Source organism: Panthera tigris, chromosome C1 (genome assembly GCF_018350195.1).
Source record: "Panthera tigris isolate Pti1 chromosome C1, P.tigris_Pti1_mat1.1, whole genome shotgun sequence".
Taxonomy (NCBI): domain Eukaryota; kingdom Metazoa; phylum Chordata; class Mammalia; order Carnivora; family Felidae; genus Panthera; species Panthera tigris.
In genome coordinates, this window is record NC_056667.1 from 64,794,921 (window position 1) to 64,815,531 (window position 20,611).

The 20,611-nt window shown below is 38.1% G+C and overlaps 1 protein-coding gene and 1 non-coding gene across 7 annotated transcripts in view; one reads left to right on the forward strand and one right to left on the reverse strand.

Moving 5' to 3' along the window:
* DNAJB4 (DnaJ heat shock protein family (Hsp40) member B4) overlaps nucleotides 1-20,611 on the forward strand; it is a 49,649-nt gene that overhangs the window by 5,373 nt on the left and 23,665 nt on the right. The window contains exon 1 of one of the 6 annotated variants that reach the window (XM_042997647.1): nucleotides 8,121-8,185. The exons of 4 other annotated variants lie outside the window; for them this stretch is intronic. The gene's annotated coding sequence lies outside the window, so the exon portion shown is untranslated. Of the gene's footprint in view, nucleotides 1-8,120; nucleotides 8,186-20,611 lie in introns of those variants that run through there. One more of the 6 variants, XM_042997648.1, reaches the window with a different exon arrangement.
* LOC122241705 lies at nucleotides 17,887-17,992 on the reverse strand. Its single transcript, XR_006221937.1, has one exon. It is a non-coding gene; the product is annotated as a U6 spliceosomal RNA (small nuclear RNA).

Sequence of the window (20,611 nt, forward strand, 5' to 3'; positions counted from 1 at the left end):
GTCACTATGTGAAAACATATCCCCTTCCCCTCAGTTATTAGAAATTTCTTCTCTGATTTGGTTGCCAAATTTGATAGTGTGGTCCTGATTAAAGCACTGTAAGAAGACTGAAGAATACTAGGATATTACTCATAATCATTTGATTTGCCCTAAATCCAGCTTTTTATCATCCTTATCATTCTCACTTATCCATAACTGCAGAGCCCCCTTTTTGTCAGGTATCCTTCCTACCTCTTCCATTTTACTGTTGCTGATTGTTTCCATTTTTCCAGAAAATTCAAAGGGCCTCTTTGAATATATATAGTGTTTGGCTAGTCCAGAGCTCTCTAGGGATTCTTTTTTTTTTTTTCTTTTTAATGTTTATTTTTGAGGGAGAAAGTGCGAGTGGGGGAGGAGCAGAGAGAGGGGACAGAGAATCCAAAATGGGCTCTGTGCTCATAGCAGAGAGCCCGATCCCGGGTGTGAACTCACAAAACTGTGAGATCATGCCTGAGCCGAAGTCGGACGCTTAACTGACTGAGCCACCCAGAAGCCTCTCAAATTTAGGGATTCTTATTTGTTATCATGTACTACATCATGGTAATAATAACATAATATCACTTATTTTTTATTTGGAATTCCCACTAGGTTGTAAGGTCCATGGCAGTAAGAGCTCTGTCTTTTCTGTGCCTTTACTGCATAGCATGCTCTAAAACATAGCAATAGCTAATAGTGGCTAGTACTATATACTGGGTCCTGTTCTAAGTGCTTTACTTGTATTTAATTCATTAATTCTCATATGGCTCTATGAGATGCTATTAAAATCTCCATTTTGTTGCAGTACAGGTAAGTTAACCAACTTGCTCACGGTCACATGTTAGTGTTAGTGATTTGAACCCAGGCAGTCTGAGTTGAAAGAATGGAAGAATCTATTCAAAGTCAAGTAATGGGATATATGTCTTTGTAATTTCTATGGTATGGTTCACAATTTAGTATTTCTCACTTGGATTTTAAAAATATGTATTTGCATTTGTTTCTATTAAGACATATGCTGAAGTTCTTCATGGGAAGGCAGATCTTAATGTAAGGTAATAAAAATGTTACAAAATCAAAGAACCCATGTATGTATAACATGATACAAGCTTGCTTTTCTGTATTGTTAATTGCATTGGATGGATTAGTAATATGCCTTACTAAAGTATATATGGTGCTTTATGGGTGCCTGGGTGGCTCAGTCGGTTAAGCATCTGACTAGCTTAGGTCATGATCTCATGGTTCGTGAGTTTGAGCAATCAGTCTCTCTGGTGTCAGCACAGAGCCTGCTTAGGATCCTCTGTCCCCTTCTCTCTCTGCCCTCTGCCTCTCCCCCCCCTCCCCTGGTGTTTTCTCTCTCCCTCCCTCCCTCTCCTAAATAAACTATAGTGCTTTATGGCGTGTGTGTGTATGATGTATGTGTATACATACATATATATTTGGTATAATTAGTGTTATTTTTCAAAGAAATTGTACAGGGGGGTTTTGTTTTGTAATTCGCACCACTAACTAGATTGTAAGCATCTTCAAGACAAGAATAGGATTGCTTAATTTTAATTTTTTCCCTGTATTACCACACAGCATCTATGATAGTGTTTTTACTCTTTGTCTGCATATTGGACTCCTCCACAAACTAGCCCCCCTCCCAAAAGAAGCATACCAAAAATTTTAAAATCAGAGTCTTCTGAGAATTGAGGATAAAATTCTTCATAGTTCAATCTTTTAGAACAATTAGTGTTTGAGACAAAGGTTCTTTGTGAAAATAATATAAATTTTCTTTGCTCTTTAAGACCTCCTTCAGTGAAGGGGAAAGGCATATACTGTATGGGGGAAGAGGGAGGGGCTTGCTAAAGTACCATTCCCAACTTTACAGGGTTCTTCAAGTTTTATGAGAGAAGGACCATCCTTAACTGTATCATACAAAGGACTTCTTTGAATATAGATAGTATTTGGCTAGTTGCTCACATCTTTTGGCAGCCAGTGTGTAAGCAGGATCTGTCCCTTGACCAGGATCATAGGAGATCTAGCACAGCATCATAAAATATATAAGAAATTGAATATCCATATTTAGTGAAAAAAATGTAGAGCTGACTGCCCTTGCTGATGAGCCATAATACTCCCAGCTTCCCCTTACTTTAGGGATAATTCTAGATTGAAATTTGGTACTCCTGACAGCATCTGTCTCAAAAAACTGGCCTTTACCACCCAGTTCCTGAGTGATTTTAGTTAATTCTATAGCATGCATTCCAATAACTTACAACAAAGCTGGTATATAATACTGCAGAATATAATATATAATAAAACTGCATAATGTATAATATATATGGTTTCTTTTTTTTGACCTATGAAACTTTTTTTAAATTTTATTTTAATTATATTACAGTTAACATAGTGTGATATAAGTTTTCATAATTTACTTTGAATTGGTCCTCTACCTATTCCCTAAATGTACTTCCAAATCTGTGTCTGCAGCAACCTCCAAGACTCATCTTGCATGTTGCTTCAAAACCAAAATGTCTAAAATAAATTCACATTTACTGTTCTTACTCTCCCTTTATCTTGTGGCCAAAACATGTTTTTTTCCTTCCCTACTTAGATCATATATTTATACATCAGTTCCTTTCACTTCTGTTACATTTATCTTTCTCCATTAAAACTTTAGCCAAATAAAAATGAAAATTAAAAATCATCTTTTTTCATGAACCTTAACCTGACTAACCAATTCCATTGATCTTTTACTTAATTCAGTGTATTGGTTACAGGGGAGCTTTTCTAAACATGTTTAAGCTGAGCCCCAATCCCTACTCCCAGAGACTGATTTAATTGGTCTATTATCTCTATGTGTGACATCTTCTTAAGTTGATCCTTAAAGCGCAGCCCACACTTGAGAACCACTGAAATATAACTGAAGCCTACATGCTCCATTAGACTTGCTTATTTTTGATGCCTTACAGTTTGTCCTCTAGTTTTTTCTCTAGTTTTCTAGAGAACTCAAGGTCTAAAAGCATTTTCTATTTTTGAACCCTATTTTTTTGTTGATCGAGGCTAGGGCAATGTTTCTTAAAACAAAGGTATGTTTGAGAAACACCCTACATCATCTGGGGTGTTTTTTTTTTTAAATGTAGATAGTTGGGCCCCACCTGGACCTAGTGAAAAATGTTTCAGGAAATCTACATTTCTTTCTTTCTTTTTTTTAATAAACATCATAGTTGATTATTCTGCTTATCAGAATGAAAACTGCCCTATTATGCAAAAAGTATTTAATAAATGTGGAATTTAGCTTAAATTTTGTTTCCCCAGCTAGACTAGTAAATGTTCTAAACACCGAGATCTTGTTCTCTGCTTTTCTGTCTGTGTAAGAGAGGGCTGGTCAAGGACTAGATCTTACTCTTTGGTTTGCCCAGTATGGTTTGGTGCTTTTATGTTGATAAAATCTTTTTTTTTTTTTTTTTTTTTTAAAGAAAGCACACGGCAGAGACTAGTACGTTCTTTTTTTTTTTATTTTTTTTTTTATTTTTTTTTCAACGTTTTTTATTTATTTTTGGGACAGAGAGAGACAGAGCATGAATGGGGGAGGGGCAGAGAGAGAGGCAGACACAGAATCGGAAACAGGCTCCAGGCTCCGAGCCATCAGCCCAGAGCCTGACGCGGGGCTCGAACTCACGGACCGCGAGATCGTGACCTGGCTGAAGTCGGACGCTTAACCGACTGCGCCACCCAGGCGCCCCGGTAAAATCTTAATATCAAGTTGAATTGTTTGTTACCATATTAACCATTTTCCTGCAAAACTAGAATTAAACAAATTGTTGAATATGTGGTTATGAATGTTGGGGGCCTTTGAGGCTATAGCATGGAAGTGTACCCTCACTCAGCTTTTCTTAGACTTGCAGACTTGAAAAGACCTTGAAGATCATCTAGTCTGTTTCTTTCATTTTATGGTGGAGGAAATTGGGACCCAGATTGCTTGAGAGCCATACACAAAGTGACAAGATTAATGGCAGAGCCAAGACTAGATTCCTAATCCAGCGCTCTTTATTTCATCAACAAACTCTGTGAAGCAGCAATGATTGGGTTAAGTTTCAGTTGAAGGTTTTCTGCTTCTTAAATACAAAGGGAAGAAGAATCTTTGCAGAACCAAAAACATCTTGATATTTGTAATGAGGACATCTACCTTTACTCACAATATTTACATTTTGAGATAGATTATTGAAAGAAAGAGGATCTTTGCCAAAGAAATCCTTAACTGAAAATGGGTGGGTTTGAGATGTAAAGCCCACTTGGCATACAGTTTTGTTGTTGTTTTTTAGTGGAACTTTGCTTCTCTCTCCTGACATTTCCATGTCTCTATTTATAGCCAGTGATCTCTTTGGAATTTGCCTTCTGATTCTGTTTGTTCTTTTATGTTCCTTCATATTAACTGATATTCTCACTTCGTTTTTGTTAAATATATTTGAAAGGACTTGATAATGAAAAGAAGGAATTAAAATTTTTAGAAGCATCAAATTATTTTTTGTGATTTACCATAATCATTACTTATAACAGGTCATCTAATTGTACCTAATGATACAAGTACTAACTTCTCAAGATAGGATAGTAGTTTATTTTTTAAATTTAAAAACATATGAAAACTACAATACATTTCATTTATCCAGGACAGGTAATAAATACTTGGATTCTTAACAACCTTGCTCTTTAATGATGATGTATTTGATATAAGTGAAGACCAAGAGATTTTTGCTTAGAGCCTTTAAAATGGTAAACTCCTTAAGTGTAGGAATTGTTTTATTTACCTTTGTGATTAAAATAATACCTGTCATCCATATGTACTTACTTATTCAATTCAGGAAAAATGCTGGGCATTGTTCTTGGTGCTGGAGATACCTTAGTGAACAAAACAGACAAATATGCTTACCCTCAGGAAGCTTATTCTAGCAAGTGAATATTGAAGGAAACCATGAATCACTGCAAAGACTCCATCTTTGTTTTCAGATAGTTCTTTGCATCAGTCTAAAAAAGAATAATGTGGAGCCCCTGGCTGGCTCAGTCTGTGGAGAGTTTGGACTCTTGATCTCAAAGTTGTAAATTCATGCCCCACACTGGGTGTAGAGATTACTTAAAAATAAAATCCTAAGAATAATCTGTAGTTTATTAAACAATGGGATGAAGAGTTGGAATGGAAGAAGTTTAATGATCAGATCATTCATTCATTAAACATTTACTTCTGAGTGTGAGTATGTAAAATTACTTGAAATAATCACATAATTGCCAGTTATTGTCATACTGATTCTCATTCATTTGTGTTCTGTTTGCAACCCTGAGTAAAGGCCTCAGTTGCTAGCCAGGTCACATTCAGGGAACTTCATCTTAAATCAGATACTACTGAGTACTTCTGACTATGCTGGCCAGAAACTCCATATTCACCAAAGTTCTAGTCTTTTCATATTTCCCTTTTCTTTCAATCTCTATTACTTCCTGGCCTCAGTTTGCCAGTCACTTCAAGAATTCCCAACTCTCATTCCCCTTTTCTGTCAGTCGTGTCTACTCTTTAAATCCACAACTCTTTTTTTTTTTTTTTTTTTTGTAGAGAGTGTGCACAAGTGGGGGTGAGGGGCAGAGAGAGAAAGAATCTCAAGCAGACTCCATCCTCAGCGCAGAGCCCAATGCAGGGCTTGATCCCATGACCCTGGGATCATGACCTGAGTCTAAATCAAGAGTTGAGCACTCAACTGACTCAGCCACCGGGCACCCCTAAATCTACAACTCTTTTTTTTTTTTAAGTTTAAATATTTATTTTGAGAGAGCATGAGTAGGGGAGAGACAGGAGAGAGAGAATCCTAAGCAAGCTCTGCACTGTCCACATGGAGCCCAAAAGGGGATTGAAGCCACAAACCATGAGATCATGATCTGAGCCAAAATCAAGTTAGATGCTTAATCAAATGAGTCACCCAGGCACCCCTAAATCCATGACTCTTAATCATTTAAAATACATATTGGAGGGCGCCTGGGTGGCTCAGTCAGTTAAGCGGCCGACTTCGGCTCAGGTCATGATCTTGCGGTCCGTGAGTTCAAGCCCCGCGTCAGGCTCTGTGCTGACGGCTCAGAGCTTGGAGCCTGTTTCAGATTCTGTGTCTCCCTCTCTCTGACCCTCCCCCGTTCATGCTCTGTCTCTCTCTGTCTCAAAAATAAATAAACGTTAAAAAAAAATTTTTTTTAATAAAATACATATTGGAGTTAGTTGAGCTTCAATTCACCATTTGTTACCTAGGTGTGAAGTTATTTAACCTTACCAAGTTTAACCTTTTTTGAGTTTCTGTTTGGTTTTAAATCTGTTTTTATTTTTATTAAACTTTCTTTTTAATATTAGTAATTTTTTTCAGGTTTAATTATTTAGTTTGAGAATGAGAGTGCAGAATGGGGAGAGAAAGAGTCCTAAGCAGGCTCCACACCATCAGTGCAGAACTCCATGTGGGGTTCATACTCATGAACTGAGATCATGCCCTGAGCTGAAACCAAAGGTTGGATGCTTAACAGAGTGAGCCACCCAGGCGCCCTAAATTTTTTCTTAAAAAAAAATTTTTTTTAATGTTCATTCATTTTTGAGAGAGAGTTGGGGAGTGGCAGAGAGAGGGAGACACAGAATCTGAAGCAGGCACCAGGCTCCGAGTCGTCAGCACAAAGCCTGACATGGGGCTCAAAGCCACGAACCGTGAGATCATGACCTGAGCGAAAGTCAGATGCTTAACCAACTGTGCCACCCATGTGTCCCTAAACTTTCTTTTTTTTTTTTAAATTTTTTTTATTTTAACGTTTATTTATTTTTGAGACAGAGAGAGACAGAGCATGAACGGGGGAGGGTCAGAGAGAGGGAGACACAGAATCTGAAACAGGCTCCAGGCTCTGAGCCATCAGCACAGAGCCCGACGCGGGGCTCGAACCCACGGACAATGAGATCGTGACCTGAGCTGAAGTCGGACACTTAGCCGACTGAGCCACCCAGGCGCCCCCCCTAAACTTTCTTTTTTTTAAAAAATTTAAAAAAAATGTTTATTTTTGAGACAGAGCATGAGCGGGGGAGGGGCAGAGAGAGAGGGAGCAGGGGAGACATAGAATCCGAAGCAGGCTCCAGGCTCCAAGCTGTCAGCACAGAGCCCAACGCGGGGCTCAAACTTACAGACTGTGAGATCATGACTTGAGCTGAAGTCAGATGTTTAACTGACTGAGCCACCCAGGCACCCCTAAACTTTCTTTTTTAAGTTTATTTATTTTGAGAGCATGTATGTGTGTGTGCACGTGCACACATGCTCCTTAGGGAGGGGCAGAGAGGGATTGAGAGAATCCCAAGCAGGCTCTGCTCTATCAACACAGAACCCTATGCAAGGCTCGAACTCATGCACCGTTATGTCATGACCTGAGCCAAAATCAACAGTCAGACGCTTAACCAACTGAGCCACCCAAGTGCCCCTTAAATATTTTTATTTTTAAATTAAATTCTGTGCCCAATGTATGACTCAAACTCATGATCCCAAGATCAAGAGTCACATGCTCTACCCACTGAGCCAACCAGGTGCCCCCTGAGTTTTAGTTTGTTTTTGATACCCTAAGCATTGCTATGAAAATTAAAAATGAGGGGCGCCTGAGTGGCTCAGTCATTTAAGCATCTGACTTCAACTCAGGTCATGATCTCACAGTTCGTGAGTTCAAGCCTCATCAGGCTCTGCATGGGATTCTCTCTGTTCCTCTTTCTCTGCCCTGTATGTGCTCTCTCTTTCCCTCTCTCTCAAAATAAATAAACAAAATCAGTTCTCTAAAAAAAATTAAAAATGAGATTGTAACCAGATACTATTTCCCATAAGTAATGAAAACCAATATTAAATAATAGCCAAAAAATCCAGGCATTAAGTGGCTCTAGGGCTAGTTGATTTAGCAGCTCAGCAATATATGATATACCCATTGTTTTTTCATCTTTGCCCTCTGCTATCCTCAGCATGTGTCTTTATGCTCCAGATGGTTGCATAAATGTTACCATGGTTCCCAATGTTATGCACTCATAACTATAAAGTAGAAAGTTTTTTGTCTTTAAAAGGAAGGAAACTTTTCTACTATCCCTTCCCATGGACACCAATCGGACTAACCTTGTGCTGACCAAAGCTGAATCACAGGCTTACTCTAGCAAGTAACATGCTCGGTTTTGAATAATTAAGATTCATCTCCTGGGGATAAGTGAGAGGCCCCACCTTCCTAGTAATAGTTATTACTACTGCATTTGTGAATCTTAGGACTCTGTCCTTGGGTCTTTTTTTCTGTCTATATTCACTCTAGTATAATCTCTAGCCTCGAGGTTTTAAGGTTACCTCTACTCCCAGTGATTTATCTTCCATCTGGACTGCTTCTTTGAATACTAGACTCCTATATCCAACTGCCAATTAGATACTACCATTTGTAAGTTTAATAGGCATCTTAAACTTAATATGTCCTATATTGAACTCCCCAATTCCCCAACCCTCCGCTCTCCTATCTTCCTATATTAGTCAATAGCAATTGTGTTCTTTCAGTTTGCTGAGGCTGAAAAACCTTGTTGTCATTATTGATTTCTCTCATATCCCACATCTGATTCATCAGGAAGTCCTATTGACTCCATCTTTAAAATAAATAACACCTTCACTGCTACATTATAGTCCAAGCCATCTGAATTACTGCGATATAATCTTATTGGTCTTCCATCATTGCCCACCATCCTTTCTCACTCTTAACACAGAGGCCAAAGCAATCATGTCATTCTGCATAAAACGCTCCAATGACTTATCTTCCTTCAATATGAGCCAAAGTGTTTAGTGGCCTACAAGGCTCTACACCATCTAGCCACTTATTATTTCTCTGACCACATCCCCACCCTATCATTCTGACACAGCTACATCTTGAAGATGCTTGGTATTCCCTCACCTCCAGACTCTTGTACTTGAGTTTTCCCTCTACATGGTATGTTCAACCCCCACAAATATACATAGCTTTCACTCTGTCATAGTACAAATGTCATTTTCTCTGTGAAGCCATTTTTGGCCACCCAATATAAAATTTTAGTTCCCTTATTTTCCTTTTCCTCATTTTTCTTGATTCCTACCACCATAGGAATACTACTCCATATAGTAGTATTTTAAAAATATTTTTAATTAAAAAAATCTTTATATCTCCCCCATTAGAATGTGAAATACATGAGGCAGGGATTTTTGTTCATACTGTATCCCCAAGTACCTAGAAAGATACCTTGGCATATGGAAGGTCCTTAAAATGTTTGTAAAGATGGGTGCATGGGTGGCTCATTTGGTTGAGCGTCTGACTCTTGGTTCTTTCCCTCTTTCTACCCCATCCCCACTCGTGCTCTCTCTCTCTCTTAAAATAAACTTAAAACGTTTTTTTTAAATTTAAAATGTTTGTAAAGAAATAAATGTCCATTCATCATGATTTCTTGGTTTTGACTGGGTCCAATTTAGTAATATTTTACTTGTTCCTGATTATTTGCCTTTCTATTTCCCATAACTGCTATTTCAGACCACCACCATTCTTATCAAATGCCCAATTTTTTCCTCAACTCTTTAGTAGTGGATGTCCTTTTTAAAAAAATTTTTAGGGACGCCTGGGTGGCTCAGTCAGGTAAGCATCCAACTCTTGGTTTCAGCTCAGGTCATGATCTCATGGTTCGTTAGTTTGAACCCCGCCTTGGGCTCTGTGCTGAGAGCAAGGAACCTACTTAGGATTCTCTCTGTCTCTCTCTCTTCCTCTCACTGCCCCTCCCCAATGTGTGCATGCTCACGTGTGCTCTCTCTCAAAAATAAATAAACTTAAATTCTTTTAAAAAGAACATCGATATCATGTATGAACTTCTTGGTCTTCCTAGTCAGTCTTCTTGCCTTCAAATTTATAAATTTGTCCTTATTTATTTTCTCTTCATCTCAGAGCCCATTTCTCATTTTGTTCAAATTTTATCTACTTGTACTCTTGGTACCAAACCTTCCTATCTTCTCTGAACCTTACCTAAGCAATAATTTCTTATGTGTTGTATTTTTATATATTTCATTTTCCTCTCTGTTGTTTTCTTCCTTTCTTGACCATCTTCAAACCTCCTTTATTCCTTCCCTTATATATAATTCTCTCTTTTCTTCAGATGATTTCCTAGAAGTGTTTAAATTTACTATTCTGTCTTGTTCAATCCACTGGATGCTGGCTTTTGCTTTTCACTGACTACAATTCCATCTGCCTCCCTCATAGGATTGTTGTAAGAGATTAAACGGGATTCTTTGTGTTAAGTTTTTAGAGTAGGGCTTGCACATAGTTAATGCTTTTTTGAATGCTTACCATGAATACCTATAACTCTTGAAACCAAAATCATTCTCTTGTGGGTATTCTATTACTTTTGACTTTCCTATATCCTTCATGAAACACTCCTTTTGGCTCCTGGGTGGCTCAGTTGGTTAAGCATCTGACTTCGGCTCAGGTCATGAACTAGTCCCCAGTTCAGAATATTACAACTTTCTTCTGGACGTCTTCATCCACATTTAATTTGATTAAATATTGTTGTTCTAGGTGTTTGGGAGTCAAAAATTAAATAAACCAGGGCACCTGGGTCGCTCAGTTGGTTAAGCATCCGACTTCAACCCAGGTCATGATCTCACAGTTCATGAGTTTGAGCCCCACATTGGGCTCTGTGCTGACAGCTCAGAGCCTGGAGCCTGCTTCGGATTCTGTGTCTCCCTCTCTCTCTCTTCCTCTTCCACTTGTACTCTGTTTCTCTCTCAAAAATAAAGATTAGGGGCGCCTGGGTGGCTTGGTCGGTTAAGCGTCCAACTTTGGCTCAGGTCATGATCTCACGGTCCGTGGGTTCGAGCCCCGCATCGGGCTCTGTGCTGACAGCTCAGAGCCTGGAGCCTGTTTCAGATTCTGTGTCTCCCTCTCTCTGTGACCTCCCCTGTTCATGCTCTGTCTCTGTCTCAAAAATAAATAAACGTTAAAAAAAAAAAAATTAAAAAAAATAATAAAGATTAAGAAAATTAAAAAAAAAAAAAAAAAAAACACTCCTCCTTTTGGTTTTGGGACACCAATGGTATCATGATGCTTTCAGCTCCAAGTAACAAAATCTCTCTAACAGTAAGTCCAATGATGGGTGGTTTCAGGATTGATTCAAAGATGTAACAACAGTGTCCAGAACCCAGGCTCTTGCTCTTTACCCTCTACCATTCTCACTGTGTCACAGATGTTTACTTTCAGGGTTGTAAGGCAACAAGCATTTTTCATTATCCAGAAGCAGAAAGGCAGTACTAGGGTTTCTCCTGAGTAGGTATTTATAAGGAGGACAGTCTGCCTAAAGTTTCCCAGAGCATTTCCCTTCCATGTCACTGGCCACCCCTACACCAATCATTGGCAAAAGGAAATGCGATTACTATGATTGATTTAAGCTAAACATGAGTCATTCCCCAGGCCTGGGGAAGCTCCCACCTTCCTTGAGTTCATTATTTTGGGAGAATTTGGATATCTGTTAAGCCAGAAAGAAGATAAGAATGGCTATTTGGTTCATAATCAGTAGTATCTGCCATTCCATTCTTACCTGGTTAGTCTCTGTTCCTTCTCAGTGGTTTTCATTGTCTCCCTTTGAGTGATGTACCCCTTAAATGCTGGGCATCCTAAAGCTCTTTGATTCTTCCAAAAATTATTCCTCTTGGGGTGCCTGGGTGACTCAGTCAGTTAAGTGATCAACTCTTGATTTTAGCTCAGGTCATGATCTTATAGTTTGTGAGATCAAGCCCTGCATCAGGCTCTGCACTGGGATTGGAGCCTGCTTAAGATTCTGTCTTTCCCTCCTACCCTCTGTCTCTTAAAAAAAAAAAAAAAAAATTCCTCTTTTACATTTTAAAATACTACTTCTGTTATAATCTTTCCTAAAGCTTTATTTCCAGCTAAGACTTTTTTCCTTTTTGTTTTTAATATAATTTATTGTCAAATTGGCTTCCATACAACGCCCAGTGCTCATCCCAACAAGTGCCCTCCTCAATGCCCATCACCCACTTTCCCCTCTCCTCCACCCTCCATTAACCCTCAGTTTGTTTTCTGTATTGAAGAGTCTCTTATGGTTTGTCTCCCTCCCTCTCTGTAATTTTTCCCTCCTTCCCTTCCCCCATGGTCTTCTGTTAAATTTCTCAAGATCTACGTATGAGTGAAAACATATGGCATCTGTCTCTGACTGACTTATTTCACTTACCATATGGTAACCTCCAGTTCCATACATGTTGCTTCAAATGGCAGGATTTCATTCTTTCTCATTGCCAAGTAGTATTCCATCATATATATAAACCCCATCTTTATCCATTCATCAGTTGATGGACATTTAGGCTCCTTTCATAACTTGGCTATTGTTGAAACCACTGCTATAAACATTGGGGTACATGTGCCCCTATGCATCAGCACTCCTGTATCCCTTGGATAAATTCCTAGCATGCTATTGCTGGGTCATAGGGTAGTTCTATTTTTAATTTTTTAAGGAACCTCCATACTTTTCCAGAGCGGCTGCACCAGTTTGCATTCCCACCAACAGTGCAAGAGGGTTCCCATTTCTCCCCATCCTCACCAGCATTTATAGTCTCCTGATTTGTTCATTTTAGCCACTCTGACCAGTGTGAGATGGTATATCAGTGTGGCTTTGATTTGTATTTCCCCGATAATGAGTGATGTTGAGCATCATTTCAAGTGTCTGTTGGCCATCTGGATGTCTTCTTTGGAAAAGTATCTCTTCATGTTTTCTGCCCATTTCTTCACTGGATTATTTGTTTTTCAGGTGCGGAGTTTGGGGAGTTCTTTATAGATTTTTAAAAAAAAAAATTTCTTTTTCCTTTTTTTTATGTGCCTTTTTTCTTTTTCTTTTTTAATGTTTATTATTGAGAGAGAGAGACAGAGTGTGAGTAGGGGAGAGGTAGAGAGAGAGGGAGACATAGAATCTGAAGCAGGCTCCAGGCTCTAGGCTCTGAGCTGGCAGCACAGAGTCCGACACGGGGCTCAAACTCATGAACCATGAGATCATGACCTGAGCCAAGGTCAGATGCTTAACCAACTGAGCCACCCAGGCACCCCTCTCCCCCAGCATCATATAGTGCAACAGGGATTTCAGGACTGGTTTCCTTAATGCCCCTTTACCCATTTAGCCCATTCCCCCTCCCATAACCCCTACAGTAACCCTCTGTTTGTTCTCCTTATTTAAGAGTGTCTTATGTTTTGTCCCCCTCCCTGTTTTCATATTATGTTTGCTTCCTTTCCCTTATGTTCATCTGTTTCCCTTATGTTCATCTGTATCTTAAAGTCCTCATATGAGTGAAGTCATATGATATTTGTCTTTCTCTGACTAATTTCGCTTAGCATAATACCCTCCAGTTCCATCCACATAGTTGCAAATGGCAAGATTTCATTCTTTTTGATTGCTGAGTAATACTCCATTGTGTGTGTGTGTGTGTGTGTGTGTGTGTGTGTGTGTGTGTGTGTTCCACATCTTTATCCATTCATCCATCGATGGACATTTGGCCTCTTTCCATATTTCGGCTATTGTTGATAGTGCTGCTATAAACTTTGGGGTGCATGTGTCCCTTTGAAACAGCATACCTGTATCCTTTGGATAAATACCTAGTAGTGTAATTGCTGGGTTGTAGGGTAGTTCTATTTTTAATTGTTTGAGGAACCTCCATACTGTTTTCCAGAGTGGCTGCACCAGTTGCATTCCCACCAGCAGTGCAAAAGAGATCCTCTTTCTCTGCATCCTCCCCAACATCTGTTGTTGCCACAGTTGTTAATGTTAGCCATTCTGACAGGTGTAAGGTGGTATCTCATAAGACTTTTTTTTCCCTAGCCCCCAGTTCAGAATATCCAACTTTCTTCTGGACATTTTCATCCACATTCAATTCAATTAAATATTGTTGTACTAGGTTTTTAGTAGTCAAAAATTAAATAAACCAGGGCGCCTCGGTGGCTCAGTTGATTAAGCATCCGACTTCAGCTCTGATCATGATCTCACAGTTCGTGAGTTCGAGCCCCGCATTGGGATTCTGTGATGACAGCTCAGAGCCTGGAGCCTACTTCAGATTCTGTGTCTCCCTCTCTCTCTGCCCCTCCCCTGCTCGCAGTCTGTGGGTCTGTCTCAAAAATAAATAAACATTAAAAAAAAATTTTTTTTAATTACACTGTAGTTGGGGAGTTAGCTAGAAAAAGGAGTTGTTACAACATATAGTAGTTACAAATGCAGTCTTAGCAAGCAATAAAATTATCAAGTATGGAAGTAACCTAGATGAGTGGGTCATTAATAGGGTGGTAGGCATATTCTAGGTGGAACTCATTTTTCCCTTCAAATGTACTCTTCGTATATTCTATACTTTCATTAGTAGTCCAACTGAGCACACCTTTCTTCAGTCTAGAAACAGGGCAATCTAAAATCCTTCCAAACCCCCAAATACAGTTTGTTGGCAAATTGCACACATTTTACCTTTTTATTACTTAAATTTACCCACTTGTGATTGTATACTATAGTCATTATACTTTGCATCCTTGTAATTTCTCATTTCATAATTATTTACTCAGTAAAAGTTAATTGAATAGCAATATATTATAAATATGGCTTTATACTAGAAAAAAAAGTTGTAGGGAAAAAAGTTACAACTGTGTGGGTAAGGCATAAGCAAAGAGGTGGTTATATCATTGTGATAAGTGATAGAGTGGAGATACTGGGGAAAATATGGGAACTGGAGCTCAGGAGAACCTAATCAAGCTGGGGCTCAGATTTGCCCAACTAGAGGCTGAGTCTCAAAGCAGTAGTAAGCTCCGTGCAAAGGGGGAAGAATGGAATACACCCACATTGTTTTCCTTTATATTCCTTTATAATGAAATATTACTTCAGAGACATTACTTTGGGTGACTGGACTTAATGTTGCTTTTGCTCAAAAACAGTTTTTTAACTGATCATCATTAATTTAGAAGATTATCAGTAGTAGTGTATCATATAGTTGATCCTTCATTATTCACCAATTCTGTACTTTCATATTTGCCCTCTCTAAAATGTATTTGTAACTCTGAAATCAGTATTTGAGATGCTTTCCTGGTCATTTGCAGACATATGCACAGGCAGAGCAGGAAAGAAAAAGTGTATACATATTATACATATCTATATCGATATCTATATATCTATATCTATAGATATCTATCTATATCTATATCTATATATATTATACATATCTATATCGATATCTATATATATATAGATATATATATATAGATATTGATATGGATACACATAAATCCTATGTTCCCAGTTGAGGTCTAGCAAGGCAGTGCTTACAACTTATTTTAGCTCTCATAAACAAGTTTTTGTGATCTAGTTAGTGCATTTTTGCATTTTATGCTTTTTGTTGGTGATTTTACTGTTTAATGTTTCAGCATACGGCTGAATTGCTGTCTAGTGTTCCTAGGCACAAGAAGGCTGTGAGGTGAGAGAGAATACATGTGTTAGAAAAACTTCATGCAGGCCCAAGTTATAGTACTATTGGCCATGAGTTCAATGGTACATTAAATGAGGTGTCTAAACAGAAACACATAAAACAAGGTTATGTATTGATGACCTGACTTAACCCTGCCATTTCGCTTGTATTCACTAATTAGTATTATTATTTGTTAATTAGCATTCACTAATTCAGCATCCATGACAACTTTATAGAACATAACTATGGCAAATAATGAGAATCGACTACTTTGTGGGTAAATTTGATTTTGGCAAACAGCCAAAGTCATTTATGGCCAGGAGGGATGGGTTAGTTGAAGATGATTAAGCTGGACAGTATAGAGGTATGATTAAAGTCTTTGTCAACCTTTTAAAACATATTCCCCCTTTTTGCTAAACAAATAGCTTACTTACCACCCTAAATATTCAAATATATTCCCCTTAGCAGATATGTCCTGGTTGAGAATTAATACATACGAGTTTTATTTTACCATCAACCAGGCTGATGTTTTATAGTGAGTGCTGTGTTTATAGTGAAAACTACAGTTTTTTATCTTATTTTTTTAAGTTTATTTATTTTGGAGAGAGGGAGCATAAGGCAGGGAGGAACAGAGAGACAGAATCCAAGCAGGCTCTGCACTGTCAGCATGGAGCCCGATGCGGGGCTCGAACCCATAAACCATGAGATCATAACCTGAGCTGAATGCAAGAGTTGGACACTTAACTGACTGAGACACCCAGGCACCCCAAAACTAGGTTTTTAAAAGTTTGCTAGATATAATAAAATTTTACTCTAGTGCATATTTAGACTTCTTTCTCCCTCTAGTCAAGAATAATTTGTATAAAGCAAGGGTTGGCAAATGTTTTTGTTAAAGGTGAAACATTTACATTTTTAGGTTTTGTGGGCCATAGTCTCTGCTGCAACCCCCCATCTCTGCCACCATATAGTGAAAGGTACTATTTTATACATTTGTATTGTAAACTCCCAAGGGCAGGGATCCTGCCTTCTACTGTTTTATACTTCATGGCATATAATACAGGAAGGCCTCAATAACTGTTGCCTTGACTTCCTGATTTAGTTTAGATAATAAAAAGACTACATTTTAAAATATTAAACAGCCAAATGTTAAACCCTATCCATTTAAACTTCAGTTGTTCTTTTTAAGCAGTTACAGTAGTTTGGGCTCATTTTATTTGGAATTAGGCAGTCCATGGCCTAATTTTATAGTAGTGTTGAATACTATATAATATGTTGGCTTATTTTATACATTTCCTAATTAATATTTGGCAGGTTGCAAATAAAGTCCTTGAATCATAGTCGAATCACAGTAGCAGTGGTTTGATTAGGACCTACTGGATGCAACATATTTTGAAGATATTTGATAGTTTGGATTAGGTACTGATTTAAATGAAATCATTTGAGTTTTAAACATTGGGAGAGCTAAACAAACAAACTTGCTAGATAATCAGTTTATTGCAGTCTTGGCTAAGATTCTGACAGTTCAGTGAAATAGCCTGTAATCTTTCCTGTCTCTCCTCTGTGCTACATTTTTTTTTTATTTGTGCTAGTTGTCTTATCCTGAGGAACTGTTGGTTTCACTGTAGCTACAGACTACTACCCTTTCTCTAGCCAGTCAGTTAAGTTTTTCAAGGGATTCTGATGCCTTCTTTGACTTCTTATGAAAGGAGAAACTTTAGAAAAGAATAAAGTGAAAAATCACATAAATTCCTCATTTCCTAATGTGGCTTTTACTTTCAGCATTGTAAAAGTATACACTGAGTAAGCATGTGTAAATGGAGCCATTCCCACTATTTCATTCTAAATGTAAAGTATTAAAAAAAAATACAAGTATGTTTTATTTAAAGATAAAAAATGGGAGCACCTGGGTGGCTCAGTTGGTGGAGCATCCAACTTCCGGTAAGGTCATGATCTCATGATTCGTGAGTTCAAGCCCTGCATTGGGCTTGCTGCTGTCAGTGCAGAGCTCACTTCAGATCCTCTGTCCCCCTCTTTCTTCCCCTCCCCTGCTCTCTCTCTCTCTTTCTCTGTCAAAAATAAATAAACATTTAAAAAAATTTTAAGATAAAAAAATGGAATACTATTGGGGTGCCTGGGTTACTCAGTTGGCTAAGCGTCCAACTTCAGCTCAGGTCATAATCTCACAGTTTGTGAGTTCAAGCCTAATGTCCATTTAAAAAAAAATGGAATACTATTTTTCTACATTAAAATTAAATTGACAAAATTGTAACATATTTAGAGTGCACACTGTGATAATTTGATATATGTCTACAACGTAAAAGGATTCCTTCCCCTTTAGTTAATCCACACGTCTATCACTTCACATATTTACCTCTTCTTAAGATAGTAAATCTTCACAAATTTGAACGTCGTTCTTGCACAGGAGCCTTGCTAATCTTTCAGTGTTATTCCAATTACAGTATAGGTGTTGTTGAACTGAGCACTGGCATACTATTTTATAAGTTATAATGGACTTTTCTTTAGAGTGTATCTGTTAAGATTTTATTTCCCCTAAATGTGCATCTGTGAGGGATATGTGTATGTGATATACTTAAGTTCACAGGTTGAGGTTTCTACAACATTGGATCATAGCACTGGTCATTAGTAGGAACCTCTGAATCTACACTGGCTAATACAGTGGCCACTAGACACATGAAGCTAAGGGCTTGAAATGTGGCTATCTGAATTGAGTAAGTGTAAAATTAACACTAAATTCTGAAGACGTAATACCAAAAAAAAGAATGTGAAAGATCTTACTATTTTTATATTGATTACATGTTGTAATGACAATATATTGGATTTACTGGGTTAAATAAAATTAATTTCACTTTTCACTTTTTTTAAAATGTGGATTCTAGAAATGCTTACATATGTGGCTTGCATGTGTAGCTCACTTTATATTTCTGTTGGATAGTATTGCTATAGATGATATGATCTTTTTTTTTAATGTTTATTTTTTGTGAAAGAGAGAGAGCTTGTGAGCATGTGGATTAGGAGGGGTAGAGAGAAGGGGAGAGAGAATTCCAAGCAGGCACTGCCTTGTCCGTGCAGAGCCCCACATGGGGCTCAATCCCACGACTGTGAGATCATGACCTGAGCCAAAATCAAGAGTTGGATGGCCAACCGACTAACCACCCAAACACGCTGATATGATCCTTAAACATAGTCAAAGTGTTAATAATCAAATATCAATTTACAAGATCCAATTAAAATGACCTAGAATTCTATAGTTTTTTGGTTCTCTGATTCAATATTGGCAAGTAATGTAGAGAACACTTCTAACTGATTCCAAACTGCTAGGAAAGTATGGGATTAGCTCACTTTATGTTCACTAGTCCTCTAGTAAAGCTTTTCAATGACTTCTTATCAAAGAGGGTAAGAAAGAAGGGCAAGTTGTTACTGGGCTATTTTATTAGGATATTTTTTTTTTTTTTTTAATAAGGAAAGCCTTGTGAGGAGAAGGTTTTTTTTTTTTTTTTTTTTTTGAGGAGGCCCCATGTACAACTTGGGGCTCGGACTCACAACCCCAATGATAAAAAGTCACTTATTCCACCAACTGAGCCAGCCACTCACCCCTAGGATACACTTTAATACCATCACAGAATAAAATCAGTTCTATATTCCCCAAAAAAGGAAAAAAAAACATTTATTTACTTACTTAAATAATCTCTACACCAATGTGTGATTTGAACTCACAACCCTGAGATCGAGAGTTGCATGCTCTTCCAACTGAGCCAGCCAGGCCTTCCAGGAAATTATTATTATTATTATTATTTTTAGAGAGAGAGAGAGTGTGAGTTGGGGAGAGGGAAGAGAGAATCTTAAGCAAGCTCCATGCTCAGCACAGAGCCTGACATGGGGCTCAAACCCACAACCCTGGGATCGTGACCTGAGCCGAAATCAGGAGTCAGAGTCAGACACTCAACCAACTGAGCCATCTAGGCGCCTCTATTTTTTTTTTTTTTAACAGTTTTAGTTTTTCATTTAATGTTGGTTATAGAAACAAAATGGTCACCATTCTTTGGGGAATCAAAGATAAGGATGGGTTATTAAATATATTGCAAATGCCCTCTATGGGTGGGATAGATTTATCTCAAGTATACATTAGGATGCCTTCAGCTTTTTTTTTTTTTTTTTTTTTATAATTTATTGTCAAATTGGTTTCCATACAACACCCAGTGCTCATCCCAACAGGTGCCCTCCTCAATGCCCATCATCCACTTTCCCCTCTCCCCCACCCCCCATCAACCCTCAGTTTGTTCTCAGTATTTAAGAGTCTCTTATGGTTTGCCTCCTTCCCTCTCTATAACTTTTTCCTTCCCCTTCCCCTCCCCCCTGGTCTTCTGTTAAGTTTCTCAGGATCCACATATGAGTGAAAACATATGGTATCTGTCTTTCTCTGCCTGACTTATTTCACTTAGCATAATACCCTCCAGTTCCATCCACATTGCTACAAAAGGCCATATTTCATTCTTTCTCATTGCCAAGTAGTATTCCATTGTATTTTTTTTTTTTTTTTTTTTTTTTTTTTTTTTTTTTAAGTAGACCCTGTGCCTGGTGCAGAACCCAACATGGGTCTTGAACTCATGACTTCAAGAGTCAATGTTTAACCAACTGAACCACCCAGGCACCCAGAAATTATTATTTACAAAACAAAATACTTCTGATTCAGATAATTCTAGTAATTTTTATAAACTTAAAAAAGAAGTTTATATATTTTGAGAGAGAGAGAGAGGGAGAACATGAGTGCGAACAGGGGAGTGGGATAGAGAGAGAGGGGAGAGAATAAGAGAATACCATGCAGGCTTTGTGCTGTCAGCACAGAGCCCCATGCTGGGCTCAGTCCCATGAACCATGAGATCATGACCTGAGCCAAAATCAAGAGTCAGACACTCAACCAACTGAGCCACCCAGGTGCCCCAATTTTTATAAACCTCTTAAAGCAGTTTCATGCTATCTTATTATTTTGAAGGCATGTATTTTAAATTTTATTTAATTTTTTTTTAACGTTTATTTATTTTTGAGACAGAGAGAGACAGAGCATGAACGGGGGAGGGGCAGAG